This window comes from Pleurodeles waltl, chromosome 1_2 (assembly GCF_031143425.1).
Source record: "Pleurodeles waltl isolate 20211129_DDA chromosome 1_2, aPleWal1.hap1.20221129, whole genome shotgun sequence".
Classification (NCBI taxonomy): domain Eukaryota; kingdom Metazoa; phylum Chordata; class Amphibia; order Caudata; family Salamandridae; genus Pleurodeles; species Pleurodeles waltl.
In genome coordinates this window covers 775,152,521-775,171,851 of record NC_090437.1, presented here as the reverse complement: position 1 = coordinate 775,171,851, position 19,331 = coordinate 775,152,521, and the positions used below count along the sequence as shown (strand labels likewise).

General features: G+C 44.1%; 2 pseudogenes; both read left to right on the top strand.

Annotated features, from left to right (window-relative positions):
• The first annotated feature begins 12,333 nt into the window (after positions 1-12,333).
• LOC138255466 (craniofacial development protein 2-like) lies at positions 12,334-13,198 on the top strand (annotated as a pseudogene).
• Positions 13,199-13,607: 409 nt separating this feature from the next.
• On the top strand, positions 13,608-15,214 carry LOC138255450 (uncharacterized; annotated as a pseudogene).
• The last annotated feature ends 4,117 nt before the right edge of the window (positions 15,215-19,331 follow it).

Genomic DNA, 19,331 nt, shown 5'->3' with positions numbered 1-19,331 from the left:
AAGGTGGACTACCCGCTTGAACATTTTAGTAGTACACTGGACTTCTTGACAGAAAAAGCGATTCTTGTTTGACCGAGTCCCCATAAGACTAAAAATGTAACAAGGTCTTACTCTCAACATTTTGGAGGGAATTATTACATTATGTGAAAGATGAGGATCCCACAGAATGTCATGCCTAGAAAACGTCCTGTTGTACTTGGGATGAAACATGCTGCTTGTATTTCATACTGATGATATGATGATGAAATAAAGATTATCTCTTACTAATGAACTGCTCTTGTGCCCTTGGATAACATGGGTCCGCCATTTTATGCTTCTAGGCCGTTTTGTTGCTAAGCTAATTTGTAACTAAAATTAAAATAATATGAATTGTTACATGCTCTGGCGTGGCTATCCTATTTTGTGCATATTTTAAAAGTGTATGCGTGTATTTGTCTCTATCTGTTATTTAACCCTCAATATTTTGGTGTTATTTAGTTACCTTTTTTTGTATTGCATTTATATCATGATCTGGTCTGCTTTTGCTTTTTTTTAATTAATTGTGTTGCACTGTGCTTGTTGGGCTTTTGTTAGACTTACCAAACTCTCACCCTCAATAATGTTTGCAGTGCTAATCATTTTAGATCACCCTGGCTGCCAGCAGGAGACCCAAGTGTATCATACAGAGCCCTCGCATTAACCTTGTTTGTGAGCATGCCAATTTAACTTGGAGGAACTTGTTTAGACTTCCGTAAGTTTCCCGTTTCTCTTGCCAGTGATCTCTTCAAAACCATCTAATAGTGTCCAAAATACTCAGAAAATATTTTGTGATATCCATGCATTGATTTTGCCTGAATATAGTATTTATGTTGTTGGAATGTTAGAATGCTAAAATTTAGATTGAATGTAAGTGATTAATGTCGTGTAATATTTTTAAGGACTTTCATTGATTACTAAAACGTTCAGAATTCTAAATGAGGTGTAAACAGTACATCAGCCTAATAATTGCAGGGTACAGATTAATGTAAAGTTAACAGCCTAGAGCATAATTAATGTAGACTGTAACGGTCGTCTTTTCTTCAAAATACTGAATAATACTAACTGAAAGTTTTTGTCTCGTATTTGGATGGTCATAAACCCACTTTCCTTTTTTCTGTGATTCACATCTTTTAATAAAGGCATTTGAGGATGTAACCAAAAGCTGAATTCTGAACATGTCTTAAACAAGAAAGACTCCCCCTAGTCTATTTTGGGCACGGTCTTCCTGGATTAAAATGGACACTTAGGCCCTCATTACGACCCTGGCGGACAGGGGAGAAGTGGCGTTAATACCACCAACAGGCAGTTACCGCCATGGTCATCCGTTACTTCTCCACTCCGACCGCCAGGGCGGTGACGACCCCTGGGCTGGAGACTTCGGTCTCCAGCCTGGCGGGCGTCACCAGACCGCCGCCGGTATTATGACCCTGCATACCGCCATGGATTTCATGTGGTTTGGAACTGCCACAAAATCCATGGCTGTAGGAACTATTAGTGCCAGGGAATTCTTTCCCTGGCACTGATAGGGGTCTCCCCCACCCCCCTCCTCCATCCCCGAGTCCTCCCCCCACACCCGACCCCTCTAGTGCCCCCCAAAGGTGGTAGTAACCCACTCCCCACACCCCCGTACATCGACACACACCCCTCTTCACGCATACAGACACCACCAGCACACATACCTACATACATACTAACAAACATTCCAGCAGACACATACAGTACAGTCATACACGCACACATTCATACAGACATACACGCACACATACTCACAGTCAAACATACAGACACGCGCACATTTCCAAACACACAATACGCCCCGCATGCATACATGCACTCACACACCCCCTCTACACACTCACACCCCCATGCACGCACACACAACACCCCCACCTCCCTCCCCTAACGGACAATCACCTTACCTCTTCCGGTGATCCTCCGGGAGGGGACGGGATCGATGGGGGCTGCTCCGCCACCAGCACCCCATCACCAGAACACCGCCACACCGAATCATGGGATATGATTCGGTGGGCGTGTTCTGATGACAGGGCGCTGGAGGTGGAGCAGCCTCCACTTCCCCGCCGACCTCCAGTATGGCTGCTGGCAGCTCTCCATCTAGAAAAGGACGGAGTGCTGCCAGCAGTCATAATACGCTGCGTGGAAAACCGCCTGCACTGGCGGTCTTCAGCGCGAGGGTACCTCGGTGGTCTTTCACAAATAGCGCCGAGGTCGAACTGAGGGCCTTTGATTTGAAACTATAAATCTTACAAAAGCTATAGGCACATCAGCTAAAACGTGTTTAGCTGTCTATTATGTTTGTGTACAACGAATAAAAAAAGAAGCTGAAAAGGGACAGTCACCTTAGAAAGTATTAAATGTTTGCTTGTGAAAGGAAATTTCAGGGTAAGTGCCATTTTGCTCTTGAAATATAGCAGCGTTTGTTGACAAATCCAAAGTAAAGCACTAAACATTGCACATTAACGTATTCAAAACAACACAAAACCACAATTATGAAATGGCACATTACAACAAGACAATCAAAACATAACCCAACACAAAACTTGCTGCCCAACAAAAGAAAATCAGATTTTAGTAATGCAGCACAAAAAGAAAATAGAAGATATCACCAGTACAATAAAATGGCACACAACAAATGTGAAAAAAACATTCCTGTCACACACTACCACCTCCGGAATCCTATTTTCATTATACAATAGTTAAAGGCGTTTACAGCAAGGAGTATCTTAATACCACTTATTAAAAACCTTTTATTATATATACCTTCAGTGCCAGTCTCACTTAAGGATTTTATTTATGTAGCAGTCTAAAGTAGCAGGCAAGTAGCAGGGTACTTCTTAATCTAATCTGCATCCATTGAACTATTCTAATAAGTGGGACTTGTTTGCCTTGCTCAAGTGGCCAGAACCTGTACTTTAAAATAGACTCATTGAAATAACACAAAAACACATAAATTGTATCAGATGCACGAGCAGCTATTTAGTATATGATACAAAAAGTGTTGATATAGTATCACAAAATATTCAAGCGCTCATGTGCTAAATATTGATTATTTATATTTAAAAGCAACCTAGCAGTCAATAAAACTTAGGCTTATCAAGTGGAAGCTCCTTTGTGCAGGAATAACTCGTTCTTATGGATATCAGTACCCAAACCCTCCTTGTTTTGCATCTCTATTTTATTAAACTTATTGAAAAAAATGCAATTTAATTAATATTAGTGTAACAAATAATGCCAAACCTTTCTGCAAATGATGGTCAACCAACCTGAGTTAGTTACATCTGTGTGGTAGCTGCGCAGGTGCATTGATGCATCTGCACCAGCCATCAGGCAGAACCTTCTGATTTGTTATGTGCTGCAGCATCAATGGCAAAAGTAGCCCAGGAACTTTAAGATTTATGCATAAGCCCTGTAGAGCCCAGTGCTACGTGCCAATTAGCTTGTCACCCCACCCATTCTCAACTTTCCTACTTCAGTTTTGTGCCTGTTCCAAGAGACATTGGACCACCAGGTACAGAAACAGCACTTCGAGAACCATGTGATGAGAGATAGCTGCCTTCAGCTCAACACAAACAAGACCGAGGTACTCGTCCTGGGCACTCAACCCAATGCATGGTGCGACTCCTGGTGGCCACCCACCCTCGGAAACCCTCCTACTCTCACCACCCAAGCCCGCAATCTCGGAATCATCCTGGACCCCGACCTCAGCATGAACCATCAGATCAACTCAGTCACCACCACCTGCTTCCGCACCCTCCACCTCCTACGCAAGACCTTCAAATGAATCCCCCTTGAGCATAGAAAGACCGTCACGCACACCCTCATCACCAGCAGACTGGACTACAGCAACGCTTTCTATGTCGGAATCAACTAAAAACTCACCCGCAAATTGCAAAACATCCAGAATGCCGCCGCCAGGTTGATCCTGACCTACTTTGACACTGCCACATCTCACAACACCTACACACACTGCACTGGCTCCCCATTGAGAAAAGAATCACTTTCAAAATCCTCACCTGCGCACAAAAAGCCCTCCACAACACCGGACCTGCCTACCTTAACCAGCGACTCAACTTCCACGTACCCCACAGGATTCTACGCTCAGCCCAGCTGTCTCTCGCAGAAGTACCCCACTTCTGGAAAACCAGAACAGGAGGACCCTCCTTCTCCTACCTCGCCACCACCACCTGGAATGCCTTACCCATCCACATCAGACAAACCACCTCCCTCCCCAGCTTCACAAAGGAACTGAAGACATGGCTCTTTTAACCCACCTCTGGTACTTGCTACACCCCCCCACCAGCGCCTTGAGACCCTAACAGGTGAGCAGCTGCGCTTTATAAACTCTGATTGATTGATTGATGTGGGGTACATAAAAAAGATTTAAAAAATATGTTACAAATGAATCATAGAGAGTGTGCATGTGAGTTTGTGTACGGGGCATGAGCGTATGTAAGTGAGTCTGAGTGACAGAGAGAATGACTGAGAATGTAGACACTCAGGCACTCAACATTTTTCGAGGGCCCCATGAATATTAAAATGCGACACTGCGAAGATGTTGGGTCTGCCATCTCCGGATAATGAAATGAGGCCTGGTATCTTAGATCCAGGGAAATTGCTGCAAGTGCCAAATTAACTGGGGGCTTGCATTACTCAGATTCACTTACCAAAGCCCTAGGTAGGCAGCCTTAGGGTCACCTAGATGGTTGTAGCCCCTGGTTGATATTCACTAGCAGAAAAAATACTCCAGGATTACTATTGTTCTAATTGCCTTGCATGAAGGTCTGTTCCTGCCTTTTGCATTACAATTATACATGAATCTTTATTTTCACAAACATTCATTATTGTCTTCTCACTTTTAATGACGGTACATTATAATCATGCTTTATGCTGTACTTGTATGGTTTCTATAAACCAAAATAAAGTAGATATTCAATTTTTTTCTGAGAATGAGTGTGTGATAGTTAGTGAATGTGAATGACATAGAGTCAGTGAGAATTAGTGACTGACAGGGAGTAGAAGTGACTGTAAGTGCATGACAGTGAATGAGTAAGCAGGCGGGTGAGGTTGAATGAGGGAATTAAATTGGAGGATTAAGGGCCAGATGTGGGAACGAAAACATTTGCGAGTCGGAAATAGCGACTCCATGTGAATCGATAGTTCCGACTCGCAAAACGATATTCCAGTAAAAATCGCTATTCCAAATAGCGAGTCGCAGCGGAGTTGCACCGCATTTTGCGACCTCGCAAAAAGCGAGGTAGCAAATTGCACGAAGGGTGTGGTCCAGTGTCGCAAATCGCGACTGACTCGCAAATTGCCTGCAGGTGGAATACAACTTTTGAAATACCCACTTTCTGGTTCTGAGTGATGACATCAGAGCCAGGAAGTAACCACATGGAACAGGGAGGAGGAAGGAGCCCACCCAGCCCAAACTGCACAGCCCCACCCAGGTGAGAGGAGCTGCAGCAACAATGGCTACACAGGACAAGGAGACACCCAGTGGAGGCAGAAAACGCAAAATCAAGTTTTCTGACAATGAGTTGGAGGTGCTGACCGAGGAGTGCTGCCTGCATCATGAACAATTATTTGGCAAGGCAGCAATGAGTGTCCCTGACACCCAAAAAAAGAAGATCTGGCAGGACATCCAGAACAAGATAAATGCCATTGGTGTAAGCCACTGCACCCTGGATGAAATACGCAAAAGGTGGTATGACCTTCGCTCCAGGACCAAGGAGAGGGTGGCGGAGCGCATGAGGCAGATGCATGGCACTGGAGGAGGGCCATCTACTGTTCCACCCCCTACAGCAATAGAAAGCATGACGGAGACAACTCTGGAGCCGGAGGCTGTACTGGGCATTGGAGACGTAGACAGTTCTGCACCAGGAACATCAAAAAGTAAGTAACAAAATATATGCATTCACACCCGCATATGCACTATGCACACAATCCCAGTACACATCAGCAGGCACCTCCAGACTAGCTCCATTCACAGTTTAGCAACCTATAGAATAGTGCATTATGGGCAATGTAGTACAGTAGTCCAAATATAGGCAAATGTTTATTTTGAGGCACCAAACATATGTGCGAGACTGACAGTGTATCCCCTATGCCCCACAGGTCTCCCACAAGGACCCCATCAGTGCCACTGTGCAGGGAGAGGAACATGGCACAGTCCCACATGAGAAGGCTGCCACAGACACCGCAGGGGAGTGCAGGACAACACCACCCATGGAATTGGCACAGGAGACCATGGACGATCCTGCGCTGGTTATGGATGCAGCCGTTGAAACACCAGGGCAAACACATGCATCATCAGGCACAGTGCGTAGACGATGCACAATGCAGTATGTGCGCAGTGAGGATGTGTCAGATGTAGATTTTGTGGGACTTGAGACATCCTTATTGCAGAGTCAGCGCTTGCAAAACAGACAGATGAGGTTAATGAGCCGTAACCTCTCAAGACTGCAGAACACTATCACACAAGGGCTGGCAAATGTGGACAACCAGTTCACAACAATGAACACACATATGGGTAACCTGATGACCGCCATTGACAATTTGGTCAGGGAACTGGTGGCTGACAGGGCACAGGCACGGCACAGGGAGCGCAACACTGCTGTCAGTTTAGACAGGCTTGGTGCATCCATAGGGCACCTGGCAACAAACACAACCTGCCTGTAGAACTGGGGCATTTTGCAGGAGATGTGGCATGTGGACTTGGCCGCATCAGCCATGTGGTGGATCTGCTGGAGACCAGACAGGCTGCAAGGGGCATTGGGGATACCCCGCAGGACAGTGAGGAGGTGTTAGGGTTTGTACACAGCAAAGAGCATGTCCCCTCTCACTGCACTAGTGGGTTCTGTAATAGCTCCCTTTTAAACTTACTATTCAAAGCCTTTCTTGTTATCTCACCTTCCCCCCCCCTAGGCTTCTGTGTATGTTGTTTAATGTGCTGTTTTGTTTACACATTGGGCCTTGCTTTTACCAAGGCTTCTTAAAACACTCCTCCCTAGGCCATGTGTTAATCCAACTCATTTGCATAATAACTGAAACTCTGCACACCTTTCAAGAACATGTGCAGCATGTGAGGACCACACCCAGCTCTTCAAACCACACCCAGCTCTGCACACCTTCCAAGAACATGTGCAGCATGTGAGGACCACACCCAGCCCTTCAAACCACACCCAGCTCTTCGAACCACACCCAGCCCTGTCTATAAAAGGCATCCCCCGAGCCTCACCCAGTGCTTGTGCTCGTCTACCTCCCGCTTACCTGAGAACAGATCCCTCGGCGCTGGCACTCCTGCTCTTTACAGACTTTCTTTGACTTCAATTGGCGCAGCTGCTGGCTCTTCCTTCTTCCGGTTTCCGGTTCCTCCTTGCCTCAGCCTCTCTCCTACGAGTAACCTGCAAAAGAGAAAGAAGACAAGGTTAGACTGATCAGTATCTCTTGCCAGCAACAAGTAAGTGCAAAACTTTTTATTACCTGAGGGAGCTTTGACGGCAATTTCTGGATTCGTGTATAGACAGTTTGAGGCGAAGTGCCTTCCACGAGCATTGTGATTAAGGCTCTTTGTTGCAGGATTATTTTGCAGGACTTTGTGAAGCGGACATTGTTTTTTTTCATGGAACTTTTGGGAATCGAACAGTGGAAACCACTGACAGCAAGGAAAACAGTAAATCAAGGACTTGCACAAATTACATGCTGTATTTTGATGTAAAAGTACAGTATTTGTTTTATAAAAGATTCTGGAAATATGCGAAAAGTGAGTCTGCTATTGGGAATTTAGGCTTTATTTATATTATGATGAATGTTTGATATTGGTAATTCTGATAACGGTATTTGTTTAATTTTTTAGAAGCTTAACAGTAATAGAAAACACATCCCAGAGCAGTAACACATTCCAAACCTGGAAACTAGAGACCAGGATCCAAGAGGTACTTTTAGAAGAGAATTTCCAATAAATAAAGGGATAGTCAGGAACCCATTTAGGAATAGGTTGCACTTATCTGTTCTTTGTTTATGTTTCATTAGGCACCAGTTTCTACAGAAGTCAGAAAGGGCCGCAGATTTGTGCAGCACTTCAACAGTGGAAACGCAAGAACGGTGTTGTCTCTCTTTTTTTTATTTTATCCACTTCCCCCCATCCCTTGAGCTTCTGTTCTTAGTGCACTGTTTTAAAAACTAGTGTGCTGGAACAAGCAGTTTCAGGGTGGGGTCGGATTGTCTTCAACCTCCATCAGAACTGAACAAGAACTCAGGTGAGCTGGGCTTTGACAGGAGGGCTCAACTATGAGTATGTGTCTGCCACTGATGCAAGTGTGTTGCGGAGTAGCAGCGAACGGCAGGGCTCAGGGGACCAAGCTGGAGTGAGCCATGGTGGCCGCAGTCATAGGAGGCTGTGAGCTAGTGATGCGTACTGGTACAGAGGCACATGAACATAATGAGTCCGATTTGACTGTTTTTTTTCCATACTGTAGCATAGTTCACAATGATTTCAACATTATAGTCCTGCAAAAAAAGTGTTAGTTTGTTTGACTACACAACTGGGCTATATGTGTCTTACATTAGTGAGTGTTGTCACGGTTGCCACGTACCTGCCAAAGTAGTGGGTTAGAATGTGGTTCCGTCTCTGTCTGCCCTCCATTGCGATGCTTCTGTCCCCAGGCTGTCGGTGTGGTAGCTCTTGCTCCTCATCCTCTGTATCTGTGTCTTCAGGGGTGAAATATAGCCCATGTCTGGTGGCAATGTTGTGTAGTATGGCACAGGTGGCAACTATCTTACATGCTGTTTCTGGGGCATACTGAAGTGCTCCTCCACTTTTGTGGAGGCATCGGAATCTTGACTTCAACAAGCCAAACGTCCTCTCGACTACAGTTCTGGTCCTCCGATGTGCAATGTTGTATCGCCTCTCGTTCTGATTGCCAGGTGTTAGGTATGGGGTGAGTATCCATGGTCTCAGGGCGTATTCACTGTCACCTGTTTGACAAAAGAGGCAAATTTAGCAGGGCATCACAGGGTTACACAGTGACCTGTATGTAAGGCTTCAGAGTGTACTCGCCAATACCTAATAAATATCCTTCTCCAAACTCTCCACATTCTAGGCGTTGGTGTATCCCACTGTGCCTGAATATGTATGCATCATGGGTACTCCCTGGATATTTAGCCACAATGTCAGTAATGACAATATGGGCATCACATACCACCTGGATGTTTAGTGAGTGGGTACATTTCCTATTGCGGAACACATATTACAGATTTGCTGGTGGGCAAATTGGTATATGTGTTCCGTCCACACACCCTATTACATGGGGAAAGTTGGCAATTCTGCTGAAGTCCAACTTGGTGCTGTTCATTTCTGCCTCATTTCTGGGAAGGTATATATATCTGGACATGTGTGCGATATATCCTCTCCTGTCTCTGCCTCCTCCTCCTCTGCTGGGCAGCCTGGACTCTCCTCCTCCATGCAATCACGTATAGTGCAGCCATTTTGAGTAGCCCAGATGCCTTCTGGGTCTCCTTTTATACTTTGGTTCTGGTTACCACCTGCTTTGAATCAGTGGTAATCTCGGTGTGCAAAACGGGTTTTTTGCGACTAGTCGCAATTTGTGACATGCTTTTGCATACGGTTTGCGACTCGCAATTTGCGACTTCCTAATTTCGGGTCGCAAAATCAGGTCGCAAATTTTGCGAGTCGGTAATGGGTCGCATCTCTATTTGGTAATCCGAAATGGGATTTGTACATCCCATTTCGCATTTTGCAGGGTCGCAAATAGCACTGCCATGCGTTTGCGACTCGCAATCATTTGCTACATCTGGCCCTAAATGAAGCAAGTGAGAGAGTGGGTGTATCTGTGAATGAGAATGAGTGAGTCAGAGTGAGTGAGAAATAGTGATCATAAGTGAGAATGAGTGAATGAGAGTGATTGAGAGTAAGTGTAAGTGCAGGTGAATGTGAGATAGTAAATGATTATGAATGAGTGAAAGTGAGTGTGAGTGGTGAATACAAGTGAATGTAAATGGGACTGTGTTATTATGCTTGTGAGTCTGCCATTGACCCAGAAGTGGCCATGACAAAATGCTGGCACTGGCATGCTGGAGTCAGTTCTTTGCACAACAAGCACTGTGACCAAATATTGGCACTGGCATATTAGACATACCAACTAAGACATGGGACACTAAAGACAAAATACTAGTGCTAGTATACTGAAGGAAATTCTTGACATATGAGACTCATGTGGCAAACTCCTAACACAGGCACATTGGAGGTAATCCTTGGCTTAACGGAGGACTACAATAGAATGACATACTAGAGTTAATTTCTGACACAAGGATTGCTCATGGTGTTTGGATGGCGTCACTGGTAAAACTGTAGCACTGCCACAGTGTATGTCATTTTTGTCATAAGAGGAAACCCATGGCATGTGGGTGTCGCCCATGATGAAATACTGGCCATGTAAGAAATTGGGTTACTGGCTGACTGGGGTGTGAGCCTTGGTCAATCAGCAACCACAATGCTTGTCAGAGTAAGGCACAAGGAAACCCCAAATTAACATATGCTCAACCTCCTGGTAGGTTAGCACAGAGACGTCAGGCTTAACTTGAAGGCAATGTGTAAACTATTCGAGCAACTCTTCAAACAGTAAAGCAGTGAAAACACCACACAAAAAGATCCCACACCAAGTTAGAAAAATAGAACACAGTTTAATTAATTAAACTAGCCCAAAAGGAAAAAAATCCAATCAGAGGAACCGGAGATATACATATTTAGAGAATGATCTGTACAATAGCACCTTAAAGCACAAAGCACCAACCGTGCCTTTCTGGTCATGCTGGACTGGTCAAAGTCAAAAGTTCTGGCCGACCGCGAATGGAGCGCAGGTCGGATGCAGTCCCAGGTTAGAACTGCTCAATGTTTACCTTCTCAACTTTTGTGCCAAGAGTCCAATTCATGTTTGAAGGGGCTATGAGGAGCAAGGAGAGCATCACAGTAGGCTGTCAGCATAGCACGAAGAGCAGGCTGTGCGTTGCAGATGAGCGGGCTGGAGTTTTGCACTGGTGGTACTGTGTGACCAGTCAATGCTACAGTGCGAAGGGATGAGGTGGCGGTGCTTTGTTTTGATTTCCCATGTGAGCAACATGGTCTCTGTGCGAACAAGCCCATTTGTGGCCACGAAAAGCCCAAAAGCACCCATGAGCCACTCCAAGGATCCAAGACCTGAGCGATACCACTTCTTTGTCAGGAGCCTGCTGCAGTTGGGTCCAGGGGCTGATTCAATATGTTAAAGAGCCTTTATGTCCCTGAGGCTCAGGTCAGGAGGCCAGAAGACTAGCTCTTTGAGTCACTCTGGGGTCCTAGGTTCAAGATGAAGTTTAAGGTCCAGTTCTCCTTCCCCAGACAAGAGGGCAGCAGGTCAGCACAGCCGAGCAGCAGCCCAGCAGAGTTCCAGTTTTATCGCATCACAGCAGTCCTTTGTCCTGGCGGAGTATTCACAAGTCCAGAAGTGTACTGAAGAGTTGGGGTCTGAGGTCTATTATTTCTACCCAGTTGTGTCTTTCAAGTAGGGGAGACGCTTCTAGTGGTTTCCCCTTGAACTCCCCAGGAACCCTGCCTTCCCTATCCTGGCTCCAGACTAAGCACAGGGTGTATGTACCCCTTTGTGTGGGGGCAGGACACATCCTATTAAGGTGCTAGCGGTGCTGTGCCCAGCCTCTCCCTCCCATCCTGCCAGAGATGGCCGATCCTGGCACACCTAAGCTCCCTATTGTGTGTGACTGTCTAGGAGGAATACACAAAACCCAACTGCCAATTATACCCAGTCATGTGGTCAGGGACATGCTAGAAGCACTAAATGGCTATGGCAGGAAAATGCCAACTTTCTAAAAGTGGCATTTTCAAAATTGTAATTTAAAATCCAATTTCACCATAGGTTAGGATTTTAAATTCCAATTCTGGAGACACCAGACTTGGAGGGGTCATTTTTTCCCATTAGGAAATTGCACTTATAAAATGTAATAAGGCAACTCTAATGTTCTCCTATGGGAGAGATCATTGAAAAATGAATGTCAGATTTTGTTGCTACCAAAACATATAAAACTTAAAAGTACATGTCCTACTTTTAAAATACATTGCACCCTCCTCTCTGGCCATGGCCGGTCTCAAGCCCAGCTGTGAAAGAAAGAGGGTTATGCGTGGAGCTAACTACCCTACCATGTAAAAAAAATCCTAGGCACAGAAACTTCTACCAAAATTCAAAAGCCATCCTGGCCTTAGGGAGAGAGGAATCTCCTTTATGGACGATGCCTTGTGGTGAAAGGCGGAGATCTCTAGATGCCACAAAGATGATCTACCTGCTTTCGACTACTACCAGCACCATTGGGACATGGAATGTGAGGCCCACGTACAAGACAGACATGGCAGCCTAAGTGGCAGTGGAGATGAAAAGTACAACTATGCCCTACTTGGAATCAGCGAGACCAGATAGACACAGTCCAGACAGAAAAGACTGGCTCCATGAGGAATGCTGCTGTATTCTGGACACAAGGAAAAGAACGCCCCACATACTCAGGGAGTAGCACTAATGCTAATGCTAGCAGCTAACAGAGCTCTAATTGGACTGGAAGCCCACGGATCCAGAATCATCACAATGATCTTCTGGGCAAAGAAAAAGAGGATCAACATGAATATTATCCAGTGAAATGCATCTACAAATGACAGCAAAGAAGAGGAAAAAAGAACAGTTTTACAACATACTCCAGTCCGTCCTGGAGAAATGCCTTGAGAGAAACATCACCATACTGGTGGGAGACCTCAATTCCAAAGTTTGAAAGCAACAATACTGGGTCCAAAGAATTCAAGGGCAACCATGACTTTGACAGCATGAACAAGAATGGTGAAAGGCTTGCTTATCTCTGTGTCCTGATTAGGCTGTTGAAGGTTGGTAGCGTATTCCCACACAAAAGAATACACAAAGGAACATGGGTGTCACCAGAACATTCAACAGAGAATCAGATTGGCCATGTCTGCATTACCAAGAAGTCCTGGAGGTCCCTGCAGGTTGTGAGAGTGATGAAAGGAACGGACATGGCATCAGACCATCACCTTGTCAAGGCCAGGCTGGTGTTAAGCATGGATGGAACAGACAAACCAGCACTAGAGATATAACACCAACCTCCTCAAAAAAGCACAGAAACAGAGTGAAAACTCAGTTACCCTCATTAACATGTTTTAAGTCATGAATGAACTAGAGGATGACTAAGACCCAGTAGAAGGTCAATGGGAGAAGATCAAAGAAACAGTGACATCAACCTGTCAGGACATACTGGGCCTGATTCTAACTTTGGAGGACGGTGTTAAACCGTCCCAAAAGTGGCGGATATACCACCTACCGTATTACGAGTTCCATAGGATATAATGGACTCGTAATACGGTAGGTGGTATATCCGCCACTTTTGGGACGGTTTAACACCGTCCTCCAAAGTTAGAATCAGGCCCACTGTGTCCCACAAAACAGCATCATAGAGAATGGATCTCCACTGAGACTGTCTGAAAAATCCAAGATAGAAAGGAAAGAATGCTGCAGTCAACACTAGCTGAACAAGAGCAAAAAAAAGCCAAAGCTCAAGGCAAATACACCAAAACCAACAAGGAAGCAAAGAGAAGGTTAAGAGCAGGCAAGCAAAGATTCATCAATGACCTTGCAACCGAAGATCGGGAAGCAGTAAGCCATGAAGATTTGAAAGAACTCTACAACATAACAAGGAAATTCTCCGGCAGATAAAGCAAGCCAGAAAGACATGGTAAAGACAAAATTGGGAAGGCAATCATGGGTAATGAAGGCCACCAGCAAAGGTGGCTGATGCACTTTGAAGAACTGCTGGGCCCGCCTGTGTTGCAGTCTCCACCAGACATACAGTCAGCTGACTTGCCAATTGATTGCAGCATACCAACCAAGGATGAAATATGGCAAGCCATCAAACATCTGAGAAATGGAAAGGCAGAAGGACCTGACAACATTCCTGCAAAGACACTGAAGGCAGATATTTGAATATCAGTAGACATACTCTCCCCCATGTTTGCAAGGATCTGGGAAAAGGAAACATGCCATCAGACTGGAAGGAGAGCTATCTCATCAAGATCACAAAGAAGGGTGACCTGAGTAACTGTGCAAGCTATAGAGGGGTAACTCTTCTATCAAGCCCAAACAAAGTGTTCAACAGAGTCATCCTGAACAGAATGAAGGACCAAGTTGATGCTCAGTTGTGAGACAAGCAAACAGCCTGCACAGACTAGATTGTATCACTAAACATCATCTTTGAGCAGTCAAAAGAATGGACCTCCCTCCTCTATGTCAATTTAATTGACTATGAGAATACATTTGCCAGTGTAGAAGTAGAGACCCTTTGTAAACTCCTCTGCCACTACTCTGTGCCAGATAAACTAGTAGGAATCGTCAGGAACTCTTCTGAGGGAATGACCTACAAGATAGTCCACGCAGGACAACTCATGAAAGCCTTCCATGTCTGCCAGGGTTGTTTGCGTGCATTTCTTCCTGCTGGCTATAGACTGGATCATGAAGATATTTACAGCAAAGAGAAGCAATGGGATACCGTGGACACCTGGAACACCTTGGACTCGATGACCTGGACTTTGCAGACGACCTGGCCCTACTCTCACACACCCATCTGTAGATGCAAGAAAAGACTGGCAAGGTGGCAGCCAAATCAGCACAACTTGGCCTTAACATCCACAGGGAAAAAACCAAGATCCTGAAAGCTAACACAGCCTGCAGAATTGCAGTAACACTTGCAGGGAATGCACTAGAAGAGGTTGGGAACTTCATCTACTTGGACAGTGTCAGAGACTACAGGGCAGTACACACACCAACATCAAGGCAAGAATCAGCAAAGAAAGGGCTGCCTTCATTCAACTAAAGAAGACATGACTTTTTAACACCAAATGTAAATCGGTCCGTCTGTATGGAGCAGAAACTTGGAGGACAACAGTGACCACCACCTACAAAGTCCAGACCTTCATCAACACCTGTCTAAGGAAAATCCTCCAAACCAGTGGTCAAACACCATCAGCAATATTGACCTATAGCAGCAGTCTATCAAACTTCCTGCTCATGAAGAAATCATAAAAAGACGATGGGGCTGGATAATACTAGTGGTACTATGATGTTAATTTTAAATTCCAGCAGCAGAATTAGAGATTCTGCAGTACACTAGTAATGCAGAATTACTAAGAAATTCTGCCACTCTGCCTGCTGAATTAGTTAAACAGCTCTTACCTTTGGGGTTGAGTCAAAATGAAGAGACTAGGAGCCAATGAAACAAAGAAGGGACGACATGCATTCAGAGTGAAGCAGCCATCTTAAAATGATGAAGTTTCCGGCTACAGAAAGGCGATCCTTGCTGAAAAGTTGAAAAATATTACATATTGGAGTATCTCTGTAGCAAGTGCAATAAAATACTGAACATGTTTTTTTTGCTTTTAGATATACAATGACATGCATGTATTTTTCATTAGTAATTGTTTGGAAAGGTAACGTTATTTAGTCATGCTACCATAGTAGTTCGCTTTATGTTAACTTTCTTTTTTTTTAATTGCTTGAGACTGTTGTCAATGATGGCGTTTGTTTTGCTCTGCGTTTTCCAGAGTATTTGTGCTTGATGCGGTCTTCAGCCTTTTGTGAGCGGAGTCGTTCCTTATAGGTCCTGTGATACTGGAAGTGCACAGTGGGGCGTTGTGCACAGCAGATTTGAGGCAGAGACTGGGTGACAGGACTCAGCAGCAAACACATTGGTGAGCTTTTATCGATTATTGTTTCAGTGTTAGTTGTATTTAAGAAATGTTTTCAGTTTTAGTTTGGATTTGCAACATTGGGCCTGATTACAACTTTGGAGGAGGGTGTTAATCCGTCCCAAATGTGATGGATATCCTGCTCACCGTATTATGAGTTCCATAGGATATAATGGACTCGTAATACGGCGGGTGGTATATCCTTCACATTTAGGACGGATTAACACCCTCCTCCAAAGTTGTAATCAGGCCCATTGTGTTTATCAGATTCAGTATATGAACCATGAAAATCCAGCATCACAACAATGAAGTGCTCTGCGGCTTTGCAGTGCAGGTGTGGCATTGTTTGTGTGATGGGCAAAGGTAATGTTGAGTGAGTGGTCTCCTACAAGTAAGCTCTGCGGAGAGGGTGACTCAGATTTGGACCTTTTTATAAACAATGTGGATGTCCTTGGTTTGCAATTTCAGGCAAAATGTGCATTTGTTTGAGTGGGCAGGATGTAAGACACCCTCCCTGTATCAAGGAAGTGATGGAGACATGGGACCACACCTTCACATCCTGATGTCATTGAAGGAGCAGCTGGCAAGGGCAGCTACTAGCGATGGTGTGGTATTTCCAATCACCATAAAACATACAGATGTCTTGGTGGCGGGACTTTCTTCAAGGAGTAAGGGGGGCTATTGCCATGACCCAGGGATCCTGAGTACACCTGAATGTGGGATCTACAAGGAAAATGTCAAAGTCACCAATTTGTAGCACCCCAACACTCCCCTGCTCAATGCTTCTTGGTATGTCTATGTGAGCAGAGGACACCTGTGGCATGGTACTGTGGTGGTGTGGCTGGAGAGACCTGAGTGCACACTACATTGTTATTTGGTGTCTGTAGGGAATGTGTGGCTGAAGGCAGAATATCAGGAAAGTGTTTATCATTCCTGCAGCAAGTGTTGTGGAGCCGGGCATCAAGATTTTGAGAGACCCACTATGTTACAGTTTGAGCTGCTTTTTTATGAACGTCCATGGATGCAAGGAATTTTTATCCTGAATTTTATTTGTGCACAAGGAACCCTTGCAATGACAAATAAATGAAGCAGTAAATATGTAGGCGAGGCTGCTATTTTCATGTCCGTAGTGATATACAGAGCTGAATTTTGGAAGACGAGATATGGAATCAATCATGTCAGTGGTGTGTAGGTGGATCAACACTTTAACTGTGACTAGGGATGGGCGGAATTCTGTGGAGTAAAACTCTATGACTTCCGCCACCCCTAGATAGGACACACCCTTAACAAGCCCGCATCAAACACAACCAGGCAAGCGCTGACCTGGAGCCCTCAAGGGAAAAGAAAAAGAAGAAGGGAAAGAAACACCCGGCATCAAAGTCTCGAGGCTGACTTCAAGGAGATGGGTTACACCTGGAGGCAGATTTAAAGAAAACCCTAGGACAAAGATGGCTGGAGAGTCCTGGTTGATGGGTTATACCCCAGAAGGGGTAGTAGGCATTACTAAGTACATGTTTTAGGGCCTGATTTAGAGTTTGGCAAATTGGATACCCCATCACAAACGTCACGGATAGCCCGTCCACCAATTCCCTAATATCACATGAAAATTGTAATACGGAGGACTGGTTTGACCTTTTTAGCAAGTGTATGTAAATATTGTGCATTAAAACAGACTACTTGATCTATTTTATAAAAAAATATATTTTCATAGGAGCCCCCTCCCCACCAGAACCATTTTAGCAGAAGTCAGGAATGCTACAATTCAATGAAAGCATTTGGTTGCCCTCTGCACTTTCAAAGTCCATCAGTCACCGTTGCATCAAAAAGTGACTATTCTCTAATAAGAGAGTTGTTTCTGGTATTTGGGCGAAATAGCGAGTTAAAAATATCAGGAGACAGAAATATTGGAAATTAAATACTGTGACACACAAATATTGGAATGCACAAATATCCTTGACAAGAAAATCATTTTTTGTGGTAAGTAGTATAATTCTAATAATATCAATATTTTTAATATCTTTGTCACTAATACAGTATGTTTTTTAATTATTATGATGTGTTTTAGTTGATGTATTACTTTACTGTTTATATAAATGTGACAATTAATTTGATTGTTTATATAAATGTTATGAATTGTTTTCAAAATTTAGCTTGTATTTTTAAGTCATTTAGAATTGTTATTTAATCTTTAATAATAAATTATAGTGGTATAGCTGGTTGTCGTTGTTGGGTTTGTAGGGGGGTAGGGTGGGAAGCAAGTTAGGTAATAAGTAATTAAGAATTATTAACTGAATTGTAGTTAATTATATGATTGATATTTAATATGTAAATTATGCACTACTGATTTATTGTCAGCATAATGTATTTGTGAACTGTTAGGCTTGTGGGGGTATTGGGTTGGAATTTAATTAATACCTAATTATCATTGAATTATTAATTGTTCACTCTAAATCAGGAACTACGTTTTTAAATACATTACACACCGCCCTCTGGGCTATCCAGGGCCTACCCTAGGGATGGCCTGTATGTATTAAAAAGGAATGTTTGGGCCTGGCAAAAGGTTCACTTTGCCTGATTGAAATGACACTTTAAAACTGCACACAACCAGGTTCCAGTGGCAAGACTGGGAAATGTTTGATGGCTACATAAGTTGGTGGCACAATCAGTGCTGAGGCCCACTAATAGCATTTAATTTACAGGCCCTGGGCATGTGTAGTGCCACCTTACTAGTGCCTTAATGTAAATTAAATATGCCAACTGGGTAAAAGCCAGTCTTACCATGTTTAGAGGAGAATGCACAAGAACTTTAGCACTGGTGAGCAGTGGTAAAATGCACAGAGTCCTAAGGCCAGCAAAAATTAGCTCAGTACAAACGGAGAAGGAAGGCACAATGTCTGGGGATGTCCCTGCAGAAAGAGACAAGTCCAACAGGTCCTTGCAAAATGGAAGCACTTTGGGACAAATGTCAGCACCAATTAAAAAAAAAAATAGCTCTTTTATACTGGAGGAAATTAATAAAAATGGGTCAACAATGGCAAAAGGATAGCACTGATGCTCTGAAAGCAATCCTTGGCATGAGGGAGGACAACCATGGCATACTGGATGGGGGCACCATTACAAAATTGTCCTACCATACTAGTGGTTATTGTTTACCTAAGAGTCTCTCCAGAATACATATGGCATCAATGGTAAAATTATTTGACTGTCATATCATATGTAATTGTTGGCATGAGGGGTTCATCGAACCTGGTGGGTACCCATGAGAAAATGCTGACCCTGGTACAGTGGAATTATTTTTGGTGAATGGGGGTGCACCCATAGCAAATTTGGAAGGAAATGGGCTCCACCCATAGTGAGAACCAGGTTTCTTTCACATGGCACACCATGAAATGGCTTTAATATTTAAGGTGTGCTGTTTCAGTGCCTATGACTTTTTAGCAAGTGTATGTAAATATTGTGCATTAAAACAGACTACTTGACCTATTTTATAAAA